The sequence below is a fragment of the Mustela erminea genome, chromosome 5 (genome assembly GCF_009829155.1).
Source record: "Mustela erminea isolate mMusErm1 chromosome 5, mMusErm1.Pri, whole genome shotgun sequence".
Classification (NCBI taxonomy): Eukaryota; Metazoa; Chordata; class Mammalia; order Carnivora; family Mustelidae; genus Mustela; species Mustela erminea.
The window spans coordinates 1,994,732-2,018,054 of NC_045618.1; the positions used below are offsets into that span (position 1 = coordinate 1,994,732).

The 23,323-nt window shown below is 52.1% G+C and overlaps 1 long non-coding RNA gene across 3 annotated transcripts; it reads right to left on the minus strand.

Annotated features, from left to right (window-relative positions):
- Positions 1-1,050: 1,050 nt before the first annotated feature.
- Positions 1,051-13,947, minus strand: LOC116590314. 3 transcript variants are annotated; one of them, XR_004285546.1, is made up of 4 exons: positions 13,860-13,947; positions 13,485-13,674; positions 8,310-8,431; positions 1,051-1,245 (listed from the first exon to the last, which is right to left on the minus strand). It is a non-coding gene; the product is annotated as an uncharacterized LOC116590314 (long non-coding RNA). The 3 variants fall into 3 exon arrangements; XR_004285547.1 differs by lacking the exon at positions 8,310-8,431; XR_004285545.1 differs by lacking the exon at positions 1,051-1,245 and having other exon boundaries at positions 7,236-8,431.
- Between the last annotated feature and the right edge of the window lie 9,376 nt (positions 13,948-23,323).

Consider the following 23,323-nt stretch of genomic DNA (forward strand, 5'->3'; position numbering starts at 1 on the left):
AGTGGGTCAGGCTGACCGGGGTCTGATTCGTATTCTGCCTGTCTCTTTCAGATTCAGGCCCTTCCTAATCCTGCGTGGTACCCCACCCTTGCCAGGTCAGGGGAGCTGGTCGCTGGAGCGGGAAACTGGGCTATAAGCAATGACCTTCAGGAGACTTTGCGGCCTCTTTTACGTAGGCAGGTCTCTTCGCACAGGACCCAGTCACTCGTGATTGTGGGAAGAAGTTCGCCGGGTTCCAGACTGTTTAAGAGAGGGAGGGGTGTTCTGGAAAGTGGTAGGAACCTTCTAGAGCCACAGCGTGGTTGCAGGCAAAGGGCTGATTTCCGTGACCTTGATCTAAGATCTGCTCTGGTTGGTTTCATATTGGAAGAAGGCTTTGTTATCTGACGTTTGGAGTTATTTTAAGGGAGTTTGTCCTTTCTGCAGACAGTTAAAAAAGAAAATTGGGGAGAGAGAAGTGTATAGTTTTACTGAAACTTGTTAAGTTTGGGACGTTTTCCCGCTGAAAGTATAACATTCTTCTTCGCAGGGCTTGCCCTGGGAGAGCCACATGGATAAAAACCCAAACACGCTTTAAATTTGCTCAGTTTACAATTCGTCTGATCTGTTGTGCCGGAACCTTGGTAGTTCCCGAGGCTCTGAGAAGAAAGCGTTTTTCACTGTAACATATAAGAAAGTCCTATTGACTGTTTTACTCGACTAGCTCTGTTTATTACAAGAACATCGTATTCAACATGTAAAGCATCTTTAAACCTGTGTTGGGTCAGAGTAGGATCGGGGAGCTGCTCTGAATTTGATGTTTGGAAAAGTCTTAAAGCGGTAGTGCACATACATTTCTTAGAAACAGTCAAGGGAGCTGTTGTTTCTCTCCTAGGGCCTGGTAGATTAAAAAAAAAATCAAATTTTTAATTTAAAAAATGACAACGACCTTGAGAATGTTTCTTCCTCTACCCCCCAACCCTTTAGTCTGGGTCAGTCAGATTCAGAAACTATTTGGGGGGAGGAAACATAACCCAGTGCCCATGACAATAGTGCTTGCATTTAGGATTTGTTCCTTTTATTTATTGGATATACATAAGTAATTATACAGAGAGTTTCTAATTATAGATGTTCCTTTAGCCTATGTAGATCACAAAGAGTAAACCGAAAGGAACAAAGTAAAATAAAATTAGGGCCAGGAATCTGTAAATTTGGTGTTTGATTAAGACGAAAATGATTGCCAATTGTTCCTTGGACTCATTCCTTCTGCAGAAGCAATTTTCAGGACAGTGCATGCCAAAAAAAAAGAAAGAGAAAAAAATTCGTCTTCCTTATCTACTTGGATGAAGTTAACTAGCTTGCCACCAAATTAATTTTGAAACTTCTTTTTGTCTTAGCCAACCGATCCTGGCTCTTCACACTTCTGTGTATTAAAGATACTGACTTGTAATATTCAAACTCTCTGTCCTCTGAAGTTGTTAAAAGTTTCGGTAGTGTTTTAACATCCTTCTCCCCCTGCCTCTGTCTCTAAGATTAAGAGTAGGATTTTTCTTCCAGCAGGTGGCTTGGAATGGATTCTTGTACTTTGTTCAGCAGGGCGGAGGAGACCAGATTGAGGCGCGTATAGCATTTCTGTGTATCTATGTTGCTTCGCTAGGCAAGGGGTCTGGGCCCAGGCCTTTGACATTTTATTTGACATTTTAGTTTCTGGTGCACCAGCTGGCTAAACTTGTTTTTGAAATAGCCTTGATTTTTAAAAAGGAGCATCTCAGACCTAGTTCACAGGGCTTAATAAGGTCAGCAGAGATACTAAGTTCCAGGAATAAAATCAGAGTGGCCTGATTCTTTTTTTTTTTTTTTTTTTTTAAATTAAACTACATTAGAGTTAATTTAAGACCTCAATCTTTAGGCTCTTTTGATTTCCTAGGGCGAGTTTTCTTACTTAGGCTTAATGGGCACCATCCTGACTGGGGATGTTGAAAACCTTCCTTTGGTCAGGAGAGAAGGAAATCATTATGGCTAAGTTGTGGAACAAAAGCCATTATTTATGACAGTGAACCCAAGTAAATGGGACAAAAGGCTTTCAAACACAAGACTTAACTAGAAAAGAGCTCTGTCTTTCCTCAGCTGTTTTAAACTTGGCCTTTTTCTCTTATTCATTATGGGTTGATTTTGGGAAATGTAGAAGGTGTGTGTTGTGTGTGTTGTGTGTGTGTTGTGTGTGTGCATTCTTCCCTACCCCATCCTCCTCGTCACCTGAGTTATTTCTAATTTAGGGTCATGTTTCTCAAAAAAATCTAAAGACTGTGGCTGCGGAAGCATCAGTTACGTCTGACTGGTTATTTTGTGAGCATTTTCTTTTTAAACCTGGCATAGGGAGCTAACGCACTTGACAGTCTGAAACAGCTAATTTTAACAGAAGCACCTGTTTTTCAGAATGAATGTGACTATGGTAACGTGCAGATCGGGCAGAGATTTTGAAAAACGTCTGCCGCCGCCCCTTCTGGGTTCTGCTTGATACGGAGCTCGGAGTCGGGGGAGAAGTCTGCAGCCTTCCCTATGCTTTCTGCTGTGGGACCACAGCTTGGTCCAGCACCATCTCTGGGTTTCCAGGGCAGACACAGACATTTGTGAGCACTCTTGGAAAATTCCTGTCTTGATTAAAAAAATTTTTTTTTTTTTTTGCATGAGTATGTGTGAATTGAATTGGCCTGTTTTTACCTAGGCAGGTCTGTCTTTCTACGGTCCTTTGGGCAGGTGAGTTGTCTGTTTCCATTTTAGTGATAGAGAAGGCTGAGACACTGGCGGTCCAGGTAGGATGGGGGAAAAGGGTGATACGGCGTCCTTGATAGGCATTGATTTCATTGAACGGTACAGCCCTTTAGGCCAGGGGCTGGCATGCCTGGGACATGTGTGGTGGGTTCTTGAAGTGAACACATGTACAAGATGCTTGCGACAAGTATCTGTACACAAGGAGTAAATCGTTTCTGGGAGGGAAAGTGAGAACGGGCATTGGTTCGGCAAATCCTTGCTGGGGACCAGCAGTGTGTACTGGGCCTCGTGCTGCGCCCTGGGGGGTGGGGGGTGGGGACACAGCGACCTGTGAGCCACGGTGTCGCCCCCTGCGTAGATTCCAGGCCCTATCCCAGCCCTGATCGATCAGAAGCTCCGGGGGCAGAGCGGTCTGAATTTTGTCCAGCCCCGTGATGCTGCGGTACACCTGCCCTGGAGAGCTGCCGGTTTCCTTTTCTTCCTTGCCGACCCCGGGAGACCCGGGTGCTTCTGTATCAGGCGGGAACACAGCATTTCCGCAACTTTCTTATTTGCTCCGGTATTTGTTTGTTTGTTTGTTTGTTTCTTCCCCTCCTGGATCTTTTGAGCCCTTTTCTTCAGATTGAGAAGGTAATGTAGTCTCTCCTGCCAATTTGGAACGAGCAGGTTTTTCTCTTGCCTGGGTGCGTTGACAAGGACAGAGTCCGCCCCTCCTCCAGCCCCCTTTGAGATAAGCCGGAGTCACAGAGCAGTCGACCGGCCAGTTGGCTCTCCGTGCTCATGCACGTTGTTGTCTCTTGTCCTCAAACATGGGACAGACAGACACCCCTTCCTTCTCGGACTGTCCGAGAAAGAGTGCTTTGCTACTGAATTTCAAGTACTCAATTCAGAACCCAATGAGGCAGGCGGACTTGTGGGATGACCAAGTCTACAAGACGCTCAGGAAGTAGGTCCCTCACGGCCGTCATGCCCCGAGAATTGGGACGATCTCTCACAGCTTCCGTCCCCACGAGGGAGCATCGCCCAGGAGCTGGGGGGATAGCGCAGTCTTGGCCCCAACCCAGACCTACCCGGTGGGACTCTGCTCTTGGGCAAGGTCTCCAGATGGTTTCTGGGCACACTGACTTTGAGAAGCACTGTTGCAGGAGACAAAGGTAGAGGCGGCGGGCTGTTCTTTACTGTGGGGAGCTTAGGCGGTTACGGTTAGCGCCTTCGCATGTGTTATGTAATTGGGTCCTTAGAGCAGCCTTGGGCAAGGTAGGCGGCTGTTACTGTGCATGTCACGTAAGCGTTTGTGCTTCTGTTCTCCTGTCGTGAGAGTTATGTATGAATGATGAATTCCGATGACGTGTGAGGCTGTGACGGGCTCCACTGACTACCCCACTCCATGAGGTCACCGGGAGTATGATCTCAAACCCTTTGTGTTAAAGTCAGTTTCCCCCAATAATCTTGCCTCCCCCTCCGCCCGACCCCTTCATCTGACCCAGCAGATACCCTGTGACAGGCTCCAGGATGTCCCAGAGATAAAGAGCATGGCCCTACCTCTTCCTCTGTTATGCTGGGTGGCCCACCTTGCCCGGCTCCCCGAAACATTGCATTAAGTTCTTTTTTTTTTTTAAGATTTTATTTATTATTAGAGAGAGAGACACAGTGAGAGAGGGAATACAAATAGGAGGAGTGGGAGAGGGAGAAGCAGGCTTCCCACGGAGCAGGGAGCCTGATGCAGGGCTCTGTCTCAGGACCCCGAGATCATGACCCAACCCGAAGGCAGACGCTTAACCACTGAGCCATCCAGGCGGCCCGCATGATATTCTTAAAAACCACAATAGCAGTCAAACATTTCAGAGTCCAGGGAGGAATTTGAATGCTCATTTAGATTTGTTAGCCTAATTTAAAAATGAACCCACTTAAAAAAAAGAACCACTTACCGATGTTCAACTTTTAAGTATTCACAGCTACATGTATTTGTGTGATGCAGAAGCAGGGCACAGACAGGGAGCTTTTAAAATCCTATGCTTCAGAAGGGACATGGATATGCTTGGTGCTCAGTTACCAAGTGGGCTGTCCTGTGCACTCCTGGAAGTTAGGGCACCGACTAAGGGTTCATGGTTTCTGACTGTGTTCTCCTTTGCCTGGATTTCAGGCCGTACTCAGGACACCGATCAAGTGAAAAATTACTAACTAATTGCTTTGCTTATATTATCAGTCAGTTTTTTTTTTTTTTTTTAGGAGTGTTTTATTTTAAGGAGACTCTATGCCAGTGTAGGGCTCGAACTCACGACCCTGAGATCAAGTCTCAGGCTCCGCCGACAGAGCCAGCCAGATGCCCCATCAGTCAACTTTTTTGGAGACCCCGACCGACGTCTCGTCTCCAGAAATTCGAGATGTACCCTAGGGAACCTGGGTCACTCAGTTCTGACTGACACCCTTGCCATTTCGGCTTAGCTTTTAGTTAGATGACCTTCTGCTTCCTGTTCTAAAATTAACCGGCAAGCCATCTGAGCACCTCCCTATGAACAGGATTTTGGTATAAAGATTTCCTTGGAGGCCAGGTTCTCCCTGCCCTTTCTTTCTCTTGCAAGTCCCATGATACAGATATGTCTAAACGTGTAAATATAACTCTGGTCTTATCATTGGAATCTAATTTGTAAGGTGTGTGGGCATTTTGTGTTAGTGATGGTGTGGACCGTTGTCCGTTGAACTGACAAGAGATCATCTTGTACATCACCCATCTCGACGATGGACACTTTACTGCCCCACATCTTCCAAGATAACAGCTCTTTAAGTGGAGTCTGCACTCTGGCTGTGAGTCCGATGTGGCTCCTGACCAGGGAGAGTCCCCGAGACATGGCTCTAAACCCAGTCGGGCTCAGCCCCCATGTCTCTGATCATGTAGGACAAAAAGAGAGGAGCTTTTGCACCGATACTACACCCAGAACTGAGGTTTTAAAGAGGCATTCTTCTAGGTGGTTCCATTCTAACACCTTTCTCTGGAGCTCACCCAAAGCTTCTTGCCCACGTGTTTCCAGAAACACTGGCCGTTCTGGACTTCAGTAGGGCTTCTTGAGCCTGGGCAGCTGGGGAACACCTGTCAGAGCCCTACAGATAACCGATGAGGGCCGTCACAGAGGGTCATTATATTTTTAGTTGGGCCTAGAACAGTGTCAGGTTTGGCAAGTCTGATGGTGAAACATTTCTGATTTAGCAAACACTTACTAGGCATCAGGGACAGTCTTAGGCATGTTCTTTATATCTGCGTATTTAGGAGGAATGACTCAAAGCCACACGGATATTTTTAGCAACAATACTAAGAAGTTCCATCCTTTGTTGTCCTCAAGATTGACTTGAGACGCTGTCTTCCAACAGAGATGCTTTCTGGGTGCGCCATCCTTCTGTGTTACCTCTGTGTTCCCTCGCAAAAAATGCAGGTCTGGTAACACGTGGCTTTCAGAGAGCTCGTGGGACGCCAGGAGGAGTGAGTGAGCCCCACCATGACTTCCCAGGGTGCCTTCCCCTTTGGTTATGGTAAATGGCCTTGGACTCACGGGGGCCGATTCCTTCTTGGACCAATGAGGATCATTCATTCCAAATGCCACAGGAAAAGGTCTTTCATGTATGTTACACATGAAAGTCTATTTGATCTTCTCCCATGTAGCCGTGTCCATGAAATTCCGTATGGTTTCTACTTGTGTGGATTGTCAGATCGCAGGGCCGAGAGCCTGGATGTTTCTCAAAACATCTTCGTGGTTTGAGAAGCCAATGCTGCAGTGTCGGGAGTTCGTATCGACTTTTTGAAGGACTTCATGATTGTCTGACTCCAACTGCTCCTCCTACGTTGTTCCTGGGGCTCACTGCTTTCTGGCTGAGAAGAGAATGGGTCCCGAGGGCCACACGGAGGGAGTACAGGGCACTGATTACCTGACACGGCCTCGGGACACTGCGATTTCAGAAGCCTCCCCCTAGATTCTCCGGTGGTTTCCAACAGACATTTTTCGTAAGGCTGATTCGGTACGAGGAGCTGGGACCGTGGAGCTGAGCTTCGAGGGTAGCACAGATGGTAGGACAAATGAGGGGAGACACAGATGAACACCAGAATGTCATGTTCATGAGGATGCTCTAGTCTGGGTCTTTGGCTTTTAGGGACCTTGTAGTTCCTGGATTTGATCAAGTGGATCTGTTCTTTTTGATGCCCAGGAAGGCTGCTGGCCTCAGAACTGGTCTTTCCCACCCTTTGTGCCAGGTGAATGCGTGTAACTTAACGAGGAGTTTCACTGAATCTCTTTTCTGGGTGGCCGGAGGGACGTGTTCAGGTGCAGGGATTTCAGGTGCCTTAAAGAGTGGGCTTGATTCCAAGGCCCGGGGGTCGTTTTCTTTTCACTCGTTAATTTTGAATGGAGTTGCTGCAGCGTGTAGGGCTGCGACTGGACGGGTCTGCCCTCCAGGAAGCAGCTTTCTTCCCTGCCCCCGTCACCCCCCCTCCCCCATTCAGGTTGTTCGCCTGGCCTTGGACCAGGAGCCCCGCGTGCGGCCAGTGAGGACAGCTTGCCTGCAGAGCGCTCCTGGGCCGGGCTCTTGGATCCCGTGGGCCACGGGAAGTGGAGCTGGGCCACTGGGAGTGGAGCTGGGCCACCTGAAGGTGCCTGCGGTGGGAGTGCGGGCTGGCCGATGGACTGGGAGCCTTCCAAGTGAGTGGAAGAAAAGCAACAGTTGGCACTTTCTGAGCCCCTATGATGTAGGGTAGGAACTTTACGTTGTGTCCTAGTCTGCAAAGCAGCCCTTCCAGCTGTGAGAGTGCTCCCGTGTGACAGAGGAGGTTGCTCCCTGGGACCAGCCCCCCTGGGCCACGAAGCCAGCAAGCAGCGGGGTGCAGTCGAGAATCGGGGTCTTCCTGTTGGAGCCCAGCGTCCTCACCCGCGAGATGACGGCAAGAAGGAATTTCTAGGATGGAACCCGTCTGCCCTTTAAGGTGGCAGGGCTTTCCAAACCTGTTTTTAACCTCACTCGTAGGACAGTTTCAGAGGGGGGGTTCCCCCCTTGAGCCTCCCATGAGCCATTAGACTGAGTCCCTCTTGGGCCAATTAAATGGGGCCCCGCATGCCCAGCATTCCCTCGTCAAGTGTCAGGGAGAGCTGGTCACACGGACAAGGGGTTTCCCACCCGCTGCGTGACCCTGGTATCCGGGACGCTGCTTGCAGAAGATCGACCTCTGCTCTGCCAAGTGACCTGCACTTGAGTTTCTAGAACGCAAGCATCTTTGTTATCTGCCCAGGGTCCGTGGCTGCCCCACTGACTTTAGGATGGAAGCTGGAGTGCTGGTGGAGAAGCTTCCCGCTCGTCTGGGGTCTCCCAGCCCCTGCGAAGTACCTTCCAGCCCAAGTCACACCTGCAGACTTCCTTCCATTGTCACGCTCCCACTTGACCTCCAGGCTTTTGCATGGGGCGTCCCTTGGACCCCTCCTCCTGCACCCTGCCCCCACTTCCCCCCACTCTTCAGCCTGGGTGACAGCTTCTCCTGCGGTCCCTAGAGCACCCCGTACTTGCCTGCCGGTAGCACTTACGTTGTTATAACTCTCTGTTTACTCCTCCACGGCCCCGTCTCTATCGTTTTCGGGGGGTCGAGTTCTCTTTCTCTCCAGTGACTAACGCAGTTGCCTAACACACTAAACCCCGATAAACATTTCTGGAAGAACAAATGTAGGGTCCCCGTTAGCGCGTTCTCTCCCATTCTCCTTTCTAGGGCCTTTGGCTCCTGCCCCTCGCCCCGGCTGCCCTGTGCAGGCCCTAGCCCAGGTCCTCGCTGGCCTTCACCCGGACATGGGTCTGTAATGAGACCCCCAGGCTGGAGCCTGGGTCCCATGCCCACATCGGGCTCTCATTCTCTCCCTCCCGGTGCCTTTGGTGCAGCACAGCCAGGCCCGGATTGCAACTTCCGGTAATCAGTATTTCGATGCATTCATTGAGTTCCAACAGCATACCTCTGGGCTGGGCGCCCAGAGGCCAGCACCAGGCCTCGATGGGCCTGTGGCCCTCACCTCCCATGGCCCCAGCCCGAGCTGTGCTCCAACCTGGTGGGCCACCTCGCTCTGCATGGGACTTTGCTGGCTCCCATGGGAATGTCTGTCTCATCCGCCTGAACAACTATTAACCCCTTGAGCTCCAACAGTGTCTAGGGGCCTAGGAGGGGCTCTCAGGGCTACAGGATGGCTCTGTTCTGACCCTTCTGGTTCTTTGAAGACTTTCCAGAAATTTGGGTGGATTCCAAGGGGGATCCTCGAGGGGCCCTTGCTGGACCAAACTTCTTTCTCTCGGGTGCTCTGGTTTCCTTGGGGCCTCACCTGCGGGACTGGAGGGCGGTTTGGTGGTGATTCTCCTCAGCCTCCTCGGGGTGGTGTTGGACCCAGAGGCTGAGGTGGAAACGGAGCACCGGCCCGGGAAGGGAGGCTTTTTCCCACAAGCTGACTGAGAACCGTCCTCCCTGGGGAGCCCTTGAAGCCGGCGTGAGAATTCACCGAGGGAGGGAGTCCTGGCTTTCAGTCCCGTAATTGTTATAATGCAAAAATTACTCATGACTTTCCATAATCAGGTTTGGGTTGTAATAGTGTCCGGGAGCTGAGCTCTGGGCTGAGCGCGCCGGGGCTCCTGGGACTGGAAGCCGGAGCCTCGGGGACGAGAAAGGGGCGCTCTGCCAAAATCTCAGTGGGGAGACGTGAATGAAAACCCTCCGGAGGCCCAGCTCCCAGCAAATGTGCACTGGGGCCCCTGGGCTCGATTTCCATCTCATCCCTACGGTTAGAATAGTTTCACTAAACTTGTTTTTCTTGCTTTTTTAAATTTCCTTGCCTTTGATTGTTGACACTACCTAAAAATATAAGATTATGGTTATCTTAACAAATTAAAGGCATTGTTTTAAACAAAGGCATTATATCTACTTAATTATTTAACTTTCCTTCCAGCCCCGACATTCCGGTTTCAATGGAGTAACAAGCAGATAGAGTTCCCATGGCCACGGGGAATGGCCGTAACAAGTTCCACAAAAACCGAAAGGAGCTGCTCATGTTCCCTGACCAGGGACCCGAAGAGTGTTGGTGGGGGCTGGCAGTCCTGGGGTGTGGCTGGGGCCTTGCTTGGGACCACCCGGCTTCTCTCACCCTGTGATTTGAAAGAAATCCTCGAGGAAAGAGTAATGGTTTCCATGGCCCCTCTAAGCACACCCACTAACTTGTGTTGGGGCTCAGAGACACCATCTAGGGCCCTGTTCTGCCCGCACGACGAGGGATCACCACTCCCCCGGGGTCAGAAATGCAGGTGTGAGAGGTAAAATCTGCCCGCTTGTCTTTGCCCCTCCCTGCCCTCTCCCCAGATGCTCCCCGAAATGCTTCCTGTTCGAAGAGATTAGCTCATGGCAGCTGGAATCAGCTCCCGGACCTCTCGGAACAACACTGCCTTTAATGTCCCCTAGGGGAGCGCTTTCTCCGCTCACTGCCTGACCCCGTCCGCAGCGGACCTCCTATCGAGTGTGTCCTCCTCAGTGTGCTGGAGCCAATCCGAGGCTCCCAGAAACCTGTTCTTCTGCTGGGCGTGGATGGTTGAAAAGAGGACCCACTCTCACCGCTCAGAGAACAAATGCTCCTAGAGGAGAAGCTGCGTTCCAGGAGCCCTGTCCCGCCAGGCTCAGAATTAGGGTTTTCTGGGGCAAAACATATTGGAAGAGAAACCTGGACCCGAGGCCAGCTGAATTTGGTCAGCTGGCCTGCCCTCTGCCTTTGTACTAATAACCTTGTTCCAGAGCACTGACTTCAGGCCTCGCCCGCCCCCAAAGGGAGGACGTCCTAGTTGGTTCCCAGGCAGTCCGCCAACTCATAAGTGAATGTGACAAAAAATTATGGAGATTGTGCCCAGTTCCTTGTCCCTTAGGAGAGAAGCACTTTGTTGCTCTGAGTGGTGGTGGAGTTGCCCTGGGGAAAGCGTGAGTCAGGCTGGCCCTGGCTTCTGTCTTTTTGAATGGGGGCTTCCTTATGACCATTCTTAAGGACATACTGTGGCCTGTCATTGTGTTCAGGATTGAAGACTGGGAAATAGGAGAGTCATACTGAGGACAGGAGGAGCTAAACCTCCCAGCCTGCAGGGCACAGAGGTCCCGAGGGACAGGGAAATATTTGTGAGTTGTAACAGTTTGGTGCTGAAGGTTACAGCAGTGCCTGGAAGTTTCAGTTCTGGTGCGTTTTGGAAGGCTTTGAGTATTACGTAACGTCCTGGGGAATCGAGCACGGGCCTTCGTTGTCACCCAGCTCCGTGGCTCGCTGGTTGAAGACCAGGGCCTGTCTGTGACAAACGTTTCACCAGGCAGAGCAAAAGGGAAAAAAGAGATGGTGAGATGTAAGGTCCCTGACGGAGACCTTCACGGACTTTCTTTTTTCTGAGATTAGATCCTTCTTTACTGGGTTAAAATATCATCTTCTAAAAACAACATGTCAGCTGGTAGTTGTTGTAAGTTTTCGAAGTATCATCGCATTGGAGAATGGGTCCTGCATCTTATTTTGGTCCTTTCCACGTTAGAAACAAAATGACCGTGTGCTCCAGAACGTCCAGGTCTGAGAGCCGCCGGCCATGCCCGCCCACGATGCGTCTGGATTCCTATGGTGTCTCTTTCACAATGTGTGTGAGTTAGCGCAATCATTTTTGGAAAAGCAGATGTAAAAATACTTTTGAAGGTGAATCCAAGCAAAGAGGCATTTTCAGGAGCTGTACCGTGTCTCGTTATAATACGCCTTTTCCTAACTTTATTAAGAAGCCTGTCCTCCATCAAGCGACAGGGGTTCCTATGACTGTATCACTCAAGGCCAAGAGAACCAGGACCCTGGTTCTCAAACTTGAGCACGCCTTGGGATGACCTGGAGGGCTGACTTACTTGACACAACTTGGGACCTACTCCTGGAGTTTCTGAGTCAGTAGGTCTGGGGTGGGGCCTGCAAATGTACCCTTCTAGAAAGTTCCAAGGTCTGCTGCTGCAGCTGGTTGGGGCCACACTTTGAGAATCCCTAGAAGCAGACCCCTGATGCTCAACCTTGGCCACATGCTGGATTCACTGATGCTTGCGACCTGCCCCCCAGAGCGGCTGACTCAACCGCCTGGCACACCTCAGGCACTGGGATTTAAACTGGGCCTCAAGTCATCGGCCAAATTTGAGAACCACCAGACCAGGTACCGGATTGAGTTCCGGTGATCGGAGTGAGCTAATCACAGAAGCCTGTTGCTCCCGCGACACATCCAGCATGAAATGAGGGAAAGAGCGGAGCACTCCGGTCCACGCAGTCAGCCCAGTGCCAAGGCTGGTGCTGTCTACACTCTCCAGAATGCGTGGTCTCTGTGCCTGCAGCGAGGCAGAGCTAGCCTGCCGGTTTGTGGTCGATTTAGCCTAGAGATGGCACCAAGTGCTCTGGGACACAGGTGACTGGTCGGAAGTCGTCACGTGCCCTCATTATATGGGGATCTGTGGCTGAGATAGACCAGTAGCTAGCTTTTGGGCAAAATAAATTTCTCTGTCACGATAATAATTCCTTGGTACCCTGAGATCTTCTATGGACCTAAGCACACACTCTTTTAAAAAGCAGCTTCTGAATTGTTACTTTTAGAGTAACTTCTTTTTTCTGTTGTAAAAGGTTGACCCACTGTAGATAATTTAGAAAAATCTGAAGATCCTAAGGAAAAGAAATCCCCCTATGACCCACTCCCTAGGGATAACCCCTCTGTGGCCTGTATCTTTCCAAGTATTTTTTTCTACACATATTCTTTAGCACAGTTCATTGTTTAAAAAGATTATTTTGTGGGCGCCTGGGTGGCTCAGTGGGTTAAGCCGCTGCCTTCGGCTCAGGTCATGATCTCGGGGTCCTGGGATCGAGTCCCGCATCGGGCTCTCTGCTCAGCAGGAGCCTGCTTCCTCCTATCTCTCTCTCTCTGCCTGCCTCTCTGCCTACTCGTGATCTCTCTCTGTCAAATAAATAAATAAAATCTTTAAAAAAAAAAAAAGAAAAAAAAAGATTATTTTGTAACCTGCTTTTTAAGTTAACATTCCCCATTTGGTTGAACTTAATTAAAATGTTATTAAAATACAATCCAACGCCATCGCATAAGTATACTACGGTGTAATTGGTCCTTCCCTCCTAGTTAGACACTTTAGTTGTGCTTTGTCAGTAGTTTACGTTTATGAGTAGTATTTGCATGGGCATCTTTACTTTTCTCCCCCCACATTTCTGATCACCCACTTGGATGGATTTGTCGAAATAGGTGAACAGGTTTATTTTAAGCTCGCTTATTACTGTACAGAAAGTGTCTCTAGGCTTAGCAACACACAGCAGTACAGGGCATTGGTGAAGAAATGATTGAACTTGGTTCCTGCCTTCAAGTACCTTGGAGGCTGGTTGGGGAATAAGACAGAAACACGAGTAGCTCTATCCTCAACGAGAAAGACAACTATTGGGGTACCTGGGTGGCTCAGTTGTTAAACATTTGCCTTTGGCTCAGGTCAGGATCTCAGGGTCCTGGGATTGAGCCCCACATGGGGCTCCCTGTTGGGCAGGAAGCCTGCTGCTCCCGCTTCCACTCCCCCTGCTTGTGTTCCTTCTCTTGCGGTGTTTCTTTCTGTCAAATAAATAAATAAGATCTTAAAAAGAGAGAGAGAGAGAGAGAGAGAGAAAGACAACTATGGTTATCTCCACAAGTAGTTTCCAACATACCTTCCGGGATTTGGACTCCTAGGAGGAGGTCTGAGTGCTCCGTGGGATTCTGGAGTGGAGGAGTCTGGTCTGAGTTGACCTTCACCCTGCTCTGTGACCTTGGGCAAGGTGTCCCCGAGAGGCCTTGGTGTTCTTGTCTTTAAATGAGGTCATCAGATTAGGTCGTTTCTAGCGGTGCCATTCTGTGCCCCTTAAATAGTCAGAGGGTGTGGGTAAGCATGAGTGTATACTTTCCTTTTTTAAATGTCTAATTACGTCCAGCAATCTGGGACAGTTTCCCTGGGACGTGCCGGCCGGCAGTGAGGCCGCTCCGTCCGTTTCCACCCAGGGACTCCTTGGTGCACCTCCGTGCAGGCGGAGCTGGGCCCGGCTTACCGCAAAGAGGAGCGGAGGAATGCAGAGCTTTGGGAGGGAGAAACTTTTTCAAGGAGAAACTTGTCTGGCATCGGAAAGGACGTTAATGGTAACAATGTAACTAACCCACCAGCCGTGGGAGGCACCTCTGAACTCATGACCCACGTGATCTCATGCAAACCTTTTCAGGCTGCGGGAGGTGAGGGTTTCATCCCCGCTTGACGGAGGAGGAACTGGAAGTTCAAAGAAGGACATTAACTGCTTTAGGGTGTCGTCCCGGGGAAAGTGAGGTCATAGCCTAAATGCAAAGAAAAGCAAAATAAGCTAATTCTTGTCTTTTGAGTTTGAAGGTGGAGGTCAAGGTCGGAATAAGGGCATTTTGTGAGGTTTCTTTAGATGGGTAATTGTGATCACAGAGCTTTCAATCTTAGGTGCCACGTGTCTAAGGGAAGAGTGTCCCCTCACCCATCTGAACCCCAGTGGGTGTTGCTTCCCCAGCGTAGGTCACCAGTTCACAGGGATGATTTAAGGGACTCTGGCCGGACCTCGAGTTTGGAAATGGAAGAAATTTGCCTTTGGCACCATCTTCCTTGTAATTCAGTATCCTGGTCCCGGGTTCTCTAGTTTCTTAGTAACAACCAACAGGAACGTGATGCTTACTGCATTCCAGGCTCGGTTCCAAGCATCTCGTCTTCGTGACGTGATCTTAGGATCATCATCCCCATTTTACAGATTGGGGACTGAGACCCAGAGAGGCAAAAGAGCTCTCCCAAGGTCACAGCTGCTAAGGGATGAGAATTAGATTTGAGCCTGGACAGTGTGGTTCCAATGTCCATGCTCTGAAGGAAGCACTACCCATGGCCTACTGGGGACAGCCCCAGGTGTCCTATGCTGACCCCCTGCCCCGCCCGCCAACGGCTCTGAGCTCCTGAATTAGCTGCATCCTCCAGCTCCGGATCCAAACCCTGAGCCCCTTATATAGTGGCAGACTGCTAATTCATCAATAGTCTCCGAATGACTCAAGCAGACCCTTCCTCTTCCCAGAAGAGCTTCTGTTGAAAAAGAGGATGCTGGACCCCCAGCATGTTGGTGGGATTCCAGCTAAAGAGACTTTGTGAGGGGGGAGAGGTTTAGGGAGAGACTAACCCCTCCAGGAGTCTGCTCCTGGGGCCAACGCTGAGGAGTTCGTCCCGCCTGGGATAATGTCTTCGCTCGCACCTGCCACATTGCACGGATGCAGAGGACCCCGGGAAGCAGAGCCCCTGGAGGAGGTTTTGCACATCGAGGGTTAAAAAGCTCAATACAGCCGGGGTCCCTACAAGCCTGTCGAATGCATGAGCTCTTGCCTGAGTTCTGCCGTGTGCCAGCCGCTTGGCAGACATTCTCATTTCATACCACGCTGCGCTGAAGCATGGACATCAGTACCAGCGTTTTCCGGATAGGAGGCAGGGTCCCCAAGGCTTCTAGCTGTTTGTCCGAGGTCGCACAGAGAAAGCACGGTGCAGCCGAAACTCTCTTGCCATCCTTCCCCCTCCCCACCCCTGCTGCGTGGGCCTTCTGAGCAGCATCGTGGGTTTCCCCTGCCCCGTGGGTGGCACCTGTCCTTACACTGGGGGGAGGGTCATCTGCGCGGGGGCAGGGGGGCCCGACTCGGCTGGGACTCCCGCTGTCGGCACGCCGATGACTGCCTGCCTCCGCTGACTCGCTTCCTCTCCGGCTCCCTGTGGCCGCTGGGCAGAGGCTAGCTGGCCCACGGGGCGGCTGCCTCGCCAGCATTGCCTCATTCTGACCCCGGTCGTCCTGCTTCCTGACCCCGGGGAAGAGCTGAGAAGCACCCGGCCCAGGCCGGCCAGCCAGGAACTGCCTGGGCCCTAGACTCCAGCTCTGATTTTCTGGAAAAGCAGGGTTTTCTCAGAGAGGCTTCGCCCAAGGGGAAGGACAAATATGGCAGTCAAGTTTCAGCTGACCTTAAAATCCTGTGAGCTTAGTCCCTGTCATTGAGTGGTTCCGGGATTACTCAGCTTCTCCATTGTGTAGCCAGAGGAAATGCTCTCGCTGTGTCATCTCTGTTAGGCCGTGGGCAGTTTTCTCCCTGCTGACCTTACTTTCTGTGTATTGTGAAGTTTCAGGACCAGATTGGATCTCTCGGTGGGGAAAAAAAAAAAAAAACACACACACACACACAAAAAACCCTTCAGGAAGTTTTCTCTCTAGCTCTCTGCAAGGGGCACACCCTGAGTGGCTACAACGGAAGGCCAGGGCTGGAGGACGAGGCTAAGGTTAAGTTCTGCCCCAGGAAGTCTAAGGAAAATCTGAGTTGGCCCTTCCGGGAGGAAGGGCCCAGGTAGAAGGGACCTGGGCTTTCTCGCCGGCGTAGGGTTCAGGCAAAAACGCAGCAAGGGCCGAAGCAAGGAGGCTCAGAATCAGCTCAGCACGGAGCACAGTGAGGGTTAAAGTGGAGGGACAGACCACCTGACTTTTGAAAAGGGGAGGAGCACCACGGGGAGCTGGGTCTTCCCCTCCAGGTGCTGGGGCGGTGGAGCTGGTAGATGAGGGCAGAGGAGAGGAATGGTCACCCCACCGACCTCCCCTTCCCGTGGGGCTCGGGGCTCAGGTCCTGGTCTGGGGATTGGCGAGGATACGCCCAGGGAGGGGATGATCGCCTGTCACTTGGGGGACTGGGCAGAGGCTGGTGTGGGAAGGAGAATTCGGGCACCTTCCAAGGGCTGCTTTGATGTCATCAAAAGAAAAGAAGTTTTGACTTAGAGGGAAATGTTAGGCTTTTTCTTTTTTTAAGCAAATTTTTCTACTCAGCTGTACCCTATAGACATGAAAAGAGCACAGGTGGTGAGGAGACCCCCCGACGACTCCTCCTCGCACAGTGAACACAGGTGCAGCCAGCACTCGGATCTGGAAACAGAGCCCAGCCAGCCGGCACCCCAAATGCCCTTTCCTCCGCTCCGTGTCCCCTCATTCTCCCTCTCCCCTTCTGCCGAGGATGTTCCCGATCTGACTTCCAAAGCCTCAGATCACTTTAGTCTTGTCTCCACTCTGTTATGAAATCTGCCCGTATTGTTGGATGCTATGTTCGCTCATTCCTGCGTGTTCCGCTCTATAAATACAGCACGATTCACTCACCCCGTCTATTACTGGTAGACACTTGAGTCGTTCCCGGTTCAGAGCGATCAGGATTCGGGCTTCTCGGGGAAGCCTCGGCCGCCGCGTCCTCGAGTCCCGCGTGCACACACCTGTCTTGTGCGTGTGTCCAGGAGAGGACCCGCAGGCTTTTGCAGACGCTGCCCAAAGATGCACTTGGGGCTTGGTAGGGCTGGATTTCATGAAATAAACTGGGGGCTGGGGTTCAAGGGGCAGCTCTTGATAGATCAGAAGTAGAGCTCAAATTGAGCCTCATGGGCGAAGGCGGTAGTGGCGTCTGACTTGCTCACGTCGTCCTGGGGCGCGCGTTGGAGCTGTCGTGAGGGACTGTACACCGTCCTAGCCAAGCACTGCCAACAGGCGCTTTAGCTTTCCCAGACTCTCAGCGGGGAGGACCCCTGGTCCTGTTTTCTTTGCTCTTCCTCCCCTCTTTTTGGAATATGTGTAAAAAAAAAAAAAAAAAAGATGTTTTTTACATTTTTTCTCCTGAAAACTTGGACTTCTCCCTGGTTTTACGACATGAGCTCCATTTCTCACCATCCGCTTCTCAGCATCCGTTTCTCACCATCTCTCAAAGCAATTTGCATGATGGCTGTAATTTTAACGTTTTGGAAGGCATGTGGTGGGGAAGGGGCGTGGGGAGGTGGGGGGCTGGTGACCAGCGGAGGGAAACGTCCCCTGCTTGTGGGGGACAGATTGCTGGAAGGATCACAGCCAGCAGGAGACGTCGTCTTTCTCCAGGGAAGCTGTGGCCTGCAGACCAAAAAAGGAACTTTCAAGCTCCTTTGCATCTTAGAAAAAAGGAAGGAGTTGTGCTCTGTACAAGTAAATACTTATGTAGCCCAGATGTTAGCAGGAGGCCTCCCTGCCCCCAAGAACCATGAGAAATCAGCTCAAACCTCTCCCAGTTCCATGGTCCACGGAAATCACAATCGTCTCCCAAGATCGCTCCTTCTCCCCAAGGGCCCTTGAGCACTCTCAGCGGAAGCCCTCGCGGCCGTGACAGCCTGTGCGGTTCGCTATCCAAGCGGGTCTGGACACCGGCAGCACCAACACGGCCTGGGAGTTTGCTGGGAACGTGGCCTCTCGGTTCCTCCCTGCGAGGCAAGACCCACTGAATCAGAGCCTGCGTTTCCGCAAGGTGCCCTGGTGAGTTGTGTGCGTGCACAGCTTGAGAAGCACAGCGACAGAGGAGAAGAAGGCGTTCTGCAGCCCAACAGATCTGGGTTCAAATCCTTCCTCTGGTGACCTGAAGGCTCAGTCTCCTCTTCTGCGAAATGAGGACCGCAGTCCTGACACCCAGGCACGTGTGCGCCAACAGATTGCCAGCTGAGGTGACCCGCAAAGGCTGGTTCACGCTGATTCTCCAGAAGCGCTCCCTGTCCGTCTCAGACCCGCCCAGCCCGAGGAGCAACGGGAGGCAGCCAACCTTCCCCTCCCGAAACTCCCGGTGGAAGTGTCTCGGTATGTGATCTCCGAGCTGTCATCTTCCCTGACTTCAGCTCTGTGTCTAGGACGTGCGTTCGGATCTTTCTGGAGGCGGCGATGGACGGGCCAGACGGCTCACACGCTCCTATACCTCCCCAGTTAGCTTGCCGGGGTGTAAAGCCAGGGAAGGAACAGAGCTTTAATCCCGTAACCGGTGGGAGATGGGTTAATTCTGGTCCTAGCGTCATAATAGGGACGCGAGCAGGCATGACTCTATTGTCACTGTGATTGAGACGCTCGTGTTAGGGTGTATTACCGTCACCCTCTGGGCTGATCTGGGGAATGGTGCCCCAGGAGGAATGGTGGGGCCTTGGGGAATGGCTGTGGCCTCCTGGTTCCCCACCACACAAACCTCACTTGAGTTTTATACAAGGGGGATGGCCCATGGTTGAGAAGGAGTTGAGTCGAACAGCAGAGGGGAGAGTAGGCCTCTGGAATGACCCGATGTCGGAGCCTTGCACGAGTGGGGAATGTGCTCCTGGGTTCGTCGGGCTGTTGGCTCCTTTCAAACACTGAGCACAGGCCTTTTCCAAGAGCAAGAAGCATGACAACCACTTAGGGTCCACGTGGCTGGAACAGATACTCTGTATCCAGGCGTAAAGAAATGAACACGTGCAGCTATATTTGTATTGGTGTCTACCTCTATATCTGTGACAATATAAAAAAGTTCCTGAAAAAGACTAAAACCCACCTGGCTTCCCAGCGGTCCAAAGAGTAGCCCTTCCGTTGAGTGAAATCTGTTTGCGAGAAATCCGTTTGCATTTCGTCTTTCCATTTGGGATTTGTTCCCAGGTGACCCACGGCTCTGATGCCTCTGCCCAGGCCGTTAGAAAAGAACCAAGCCCTGGGGAACGGTGGAGAACGGTCTGTGTACGGGACGGTCAGGTCAGGGCCGTGCAGAGTGAAGAGGTCAGTGGTGCAAACATGACAGTCCCCGGGGAGCTCTCTTACTGAGATAAAGCTCTAAATTTGAGGCGGTCAGTAACAGGCAGCACGCCTATCCGCAACGTTGCGCATTCCGCAAGCAATTCTCTTTCATCACTCTTCACTCAGTAAAGACTTGCCGGGATCTCTCTGAAGCGTAAACAGCACGCTTGTAAACCCACTGTGTTTGCTGCTATAAATACATCCATTCCACCACCCACTGGCGCGCCCCAGACCTCATATGTGAGTGTCTAATACATAATGTTTTTTAAAGTAGGGGGTGCTGAATTCTGTCTGCCGGCTCTCGCCATGCTCCAAAGAGCTTACCAGATCGTCCTTCCCGGTGAGCGTGTTCTGAGCGCTCTGATGCACAGCTTCTCGAAATTGTCCTGTGCGCTCCTAGCCCTGGGATCTGGTTACCTGCAGATCCCCACCGGGGTGGGGCCAGAGTCAGGTGGGGTCGGGACGGCCAAGAGGGTCTTCAGGAACCAACTCAGATCAGCTGGAGTTTCTCACCAAGGAATCTCTCCTTTAGGGTTAAGGAGTGAAGGGAAGGGCTGGGAGGAATCGGACATGAAACTGTTTTAGAAAAAGAGGTCAGCTGGAGATGGGTGTAACCCGAGGGGGGTCAGAGGATCACCAAGGGTCCGTCCTGCTGAAGGACTGGGAGGGCCTGGAGAATGAGATGTCAGTCGTGTGACTGTGACTCGGCCCGTGGTGGGAGCTTGTGCTCACCCGTTCCTGCCTCCTCCTCCCTGGGATCACTTCCCCAGCCTCCCGCAGCTCGACGGCACAGCGCGGCATGCTGTGGCCATCGGCGTGGGAGTGGCAGTGGCGGGCGTCCCTTCCCGCTGCTGCACGGACCCGCTGGTGGGAGACCCTCCCAGGCGCTGTCCTCCTGCCCCAGCAGGGAGAAGGCCGTGCGTTCCCGTGGTGCAGGGGGACCGGCCCTCGTCCCACTCACTGGCTGAGTGAGTGAGATTTAAACCACGGCTTTTTGTTGCTTTAAGACACAGGTGACGTTTGTTATTGCAGCAAAACTGGCTTATCTTGACTCACACCCTTCACAGTGAGAGAGGAAAGGGAGAGAGGCGTGGGGGAAACGGTGGGGCTACACGGGGCCTCTCCCTAGGCACAGAGTTGATCACACACAAAAGGGGAAAGACAGCGACAGGCAGAGAGGCAGTCTGAGAGGAACCGAGCGCCGGCTGAGCTCATCAGAAGCGACTTCTAAGGCTTTGTGTGGACAGAGAAGAGCAGAACAAGGAAAGGTTCCCTGCTTGGAGGAAATGGTATGAAATCACCAGGGGACAAAGAGGAAGCAAAATTGCTCAATTCTTACTTCAATTCCATTTTCTACGGTGAGGGGAATCCTCTTTAATGCTACACGGATGAAACGAAAGGTACGCAAACGGACGTTTAGGATAGCAGACCCCACGCTTGTTCTGGACAGCGCGTAGCTGACACTGCCCCAGCGCAGTGCTTTACTCTGGAATGTTTGTTGAGTGACTGAATGAAGGTATGTGGTGGCGTAGGAGGAGAGGGTGTGGTCACGTTCGCTGGATGCCAGTCTCTGGGCTCGGATGAATTAAATTGCCGGGGCCCTAGAGGAAGTGCAGTGGTGACGGCAGGAGCTGTCAGAGGAAACTTCCAGAAGTCAAGGGCAGTGGGAGAGGGAGGGGACATGTTAGAAATGAGAAACGATCAATATTGCTCCGAGTTCTTGTAACAAGGGGACACGAAAGGGGGAATCCAGAAACTCTCCAGCAGTGAATTGATGTTAGCTTCTGGCACTTTTCTAGAACAGTCTATCAAGTTGATGGCTGGTGAACAACCAACCAGAAACCAAAACAGGTGTTGCCAGGGGTCTCCGTGTACTTGGAGATTACAGGGGCTCGTTTTTATTGTGGGCTCGCCCAGTGCCGGTCAGGGCGCTCCGCACACGATCTCGGCTGAGGCTTGTCGTGGCCTGGCCAGGAGGGCACCTGTCGTGACCTGTTTTACTGCTGAGGATGAGAACCTCAGGGTCCACCACCTGCTTAGAGCCCAGGGATGCGACCCTCTTCCCCTGCCACAGCACCGCTTTACATGTGTGGGCTCACCTGTTTCCCCTGGGCTCCCCGACCGGCAGAGGGGCCAGGGAAGGGAGGAGAGCCTCTCCACCGACGGCCACGGGGACTGCCCAGATGCAGCCCTCGACCTTGATCAGAGGGGACTCAGGACCTGAATCCAGCACCCGTCCTGGCCAGCAGGGACAGGATTTCAGAGCCGCCGGAATAGGATGAAGGGAGAACTGTCTTCCCAGGTCTGGAAGCTACGGGGGGAGAGAGGGAAAACATGTTCACTCCAAACAGCCAGGTCCCTGTTGGGGGTTGGTGTCTCTTTTTCCTGCCTTGTAGTCTTTTTACCCCAAGACAAGGCTCTACAGCTTATTTGCCCCTGGGAAAGGGAGGACCGACACCTGCCTGTTCTTGGGGTGGAGAAGGCAGGGCGGGAAATCTCTGTCAAGCAGAAACCCAGGGCAGAAAGCTCTCTGATGTCAGAGGAGAGAGAGATGGGCAGATCAGGATGAAATGTGTGTTTCTGTCTATGCGTCCGTCCCCTCCGCGTCCCAAACCCAGCTGGTCCTCCAGTGGGGCAGGCAGGGTGGGGGTGGGCAGAGCAGACCTAGGGTTCTGAAAATCCCAGAGCGCAGGCCAGGTTTGCGGCTTCTCGGGACGTGACCCGGAGAAAGGTCAAGCCTGCAAGCCCCCAGCCCTGGGTCCCCGCCACCAGTAACACACTGATACCTGGTCCTACTTAAGCCGTAGGGTGCAGCGTTCCAGCGCGAAGCCGTGGAGGGGCTCTCAGCCTCCATCGCGCCAGAAGGACCAGTGAAACACACTTAGAGAATGACTTCAATTCCGCGGGTGCTCGCGGCCTCTGTGAATTTGGAACGATACTCTTTGGAATCAGAAATTAAAGAAAAAGCGATCGGTCCCTCTGGCAGGCAGTAAGCAACTGACCCAAACAGAGGATTCAACAGAGAGACTGTCCCACGCGGTCCAAAGGAAACAGGACTAAAATGCAAATGATGTTTTGGGTAGGTTTGTGGCGCAGTTTTACCCTTCCCGGGCTTTGGGAACACCGTCCGCCCCAAGGGCTGCCCTCAGAAGCCTTGGTGCTGGGAGGAGGGCTGCTCGGAGACTTTGAGCGACTGGCAGGAAGAGAGAGAGGGAGGAAGGGAGGAAGGGAGACAGAGGGCGAGCGCAAACCGGCAGGGACAGAGATGGAAGCGCATCAGAAGAGAGGTGCCCATTCCTGCCCCATTTTCATGGGTTTCTCTCCCTCCCTCCCTCCAACTTTGCTCTTTGGCTGGAAATACTGAGAGCACCCGGGTGAGCCGAGGCTTCTCCCCAGCGGGTTCTGCGTTGGGGGAGGCGAAGCTGAGGGGTCCCCACCCGCCTCCCTCACCCCTGTCTTCCCCGGAGCGCTCCGCTCCGTCTCCTTGCCAACCCTTCCAGGCCTGGGTGCCTTCCTTCCTCTAGGCTTGCGCAGAAGGAATCTGGCTCTTCACCCTGGAATGCATCCCGGTCTCCTGGGCTCACCAGGCTGGGAGCAGGGCGGGGCGGGGCAGGGACGGAGGGAGGGTCTGTCATTCCTTGTGTCCCCCTTGCCCGGAGCAGCATTTCCGTGTCCTTCTACGAGTGCCTGGAGTTCTCAGCAGTGAAAGCAGGATTTCCACAAATAAAGCTCCTCAACCTGACATGGGCGTGATAGTCCCAACAAGGGAGCGTCTGAAAAACGCTGGTGATGCTCCTTAGGGAGAAATCACCGTGTCTATCTTTGCTCTCCCCAGTGTCCCGGCGGGACTTTCTTTTTCTTCTTTTTTTAAGACTACCTATTAATATCTCGTGGGATCCTAGTATTTTAAAGAA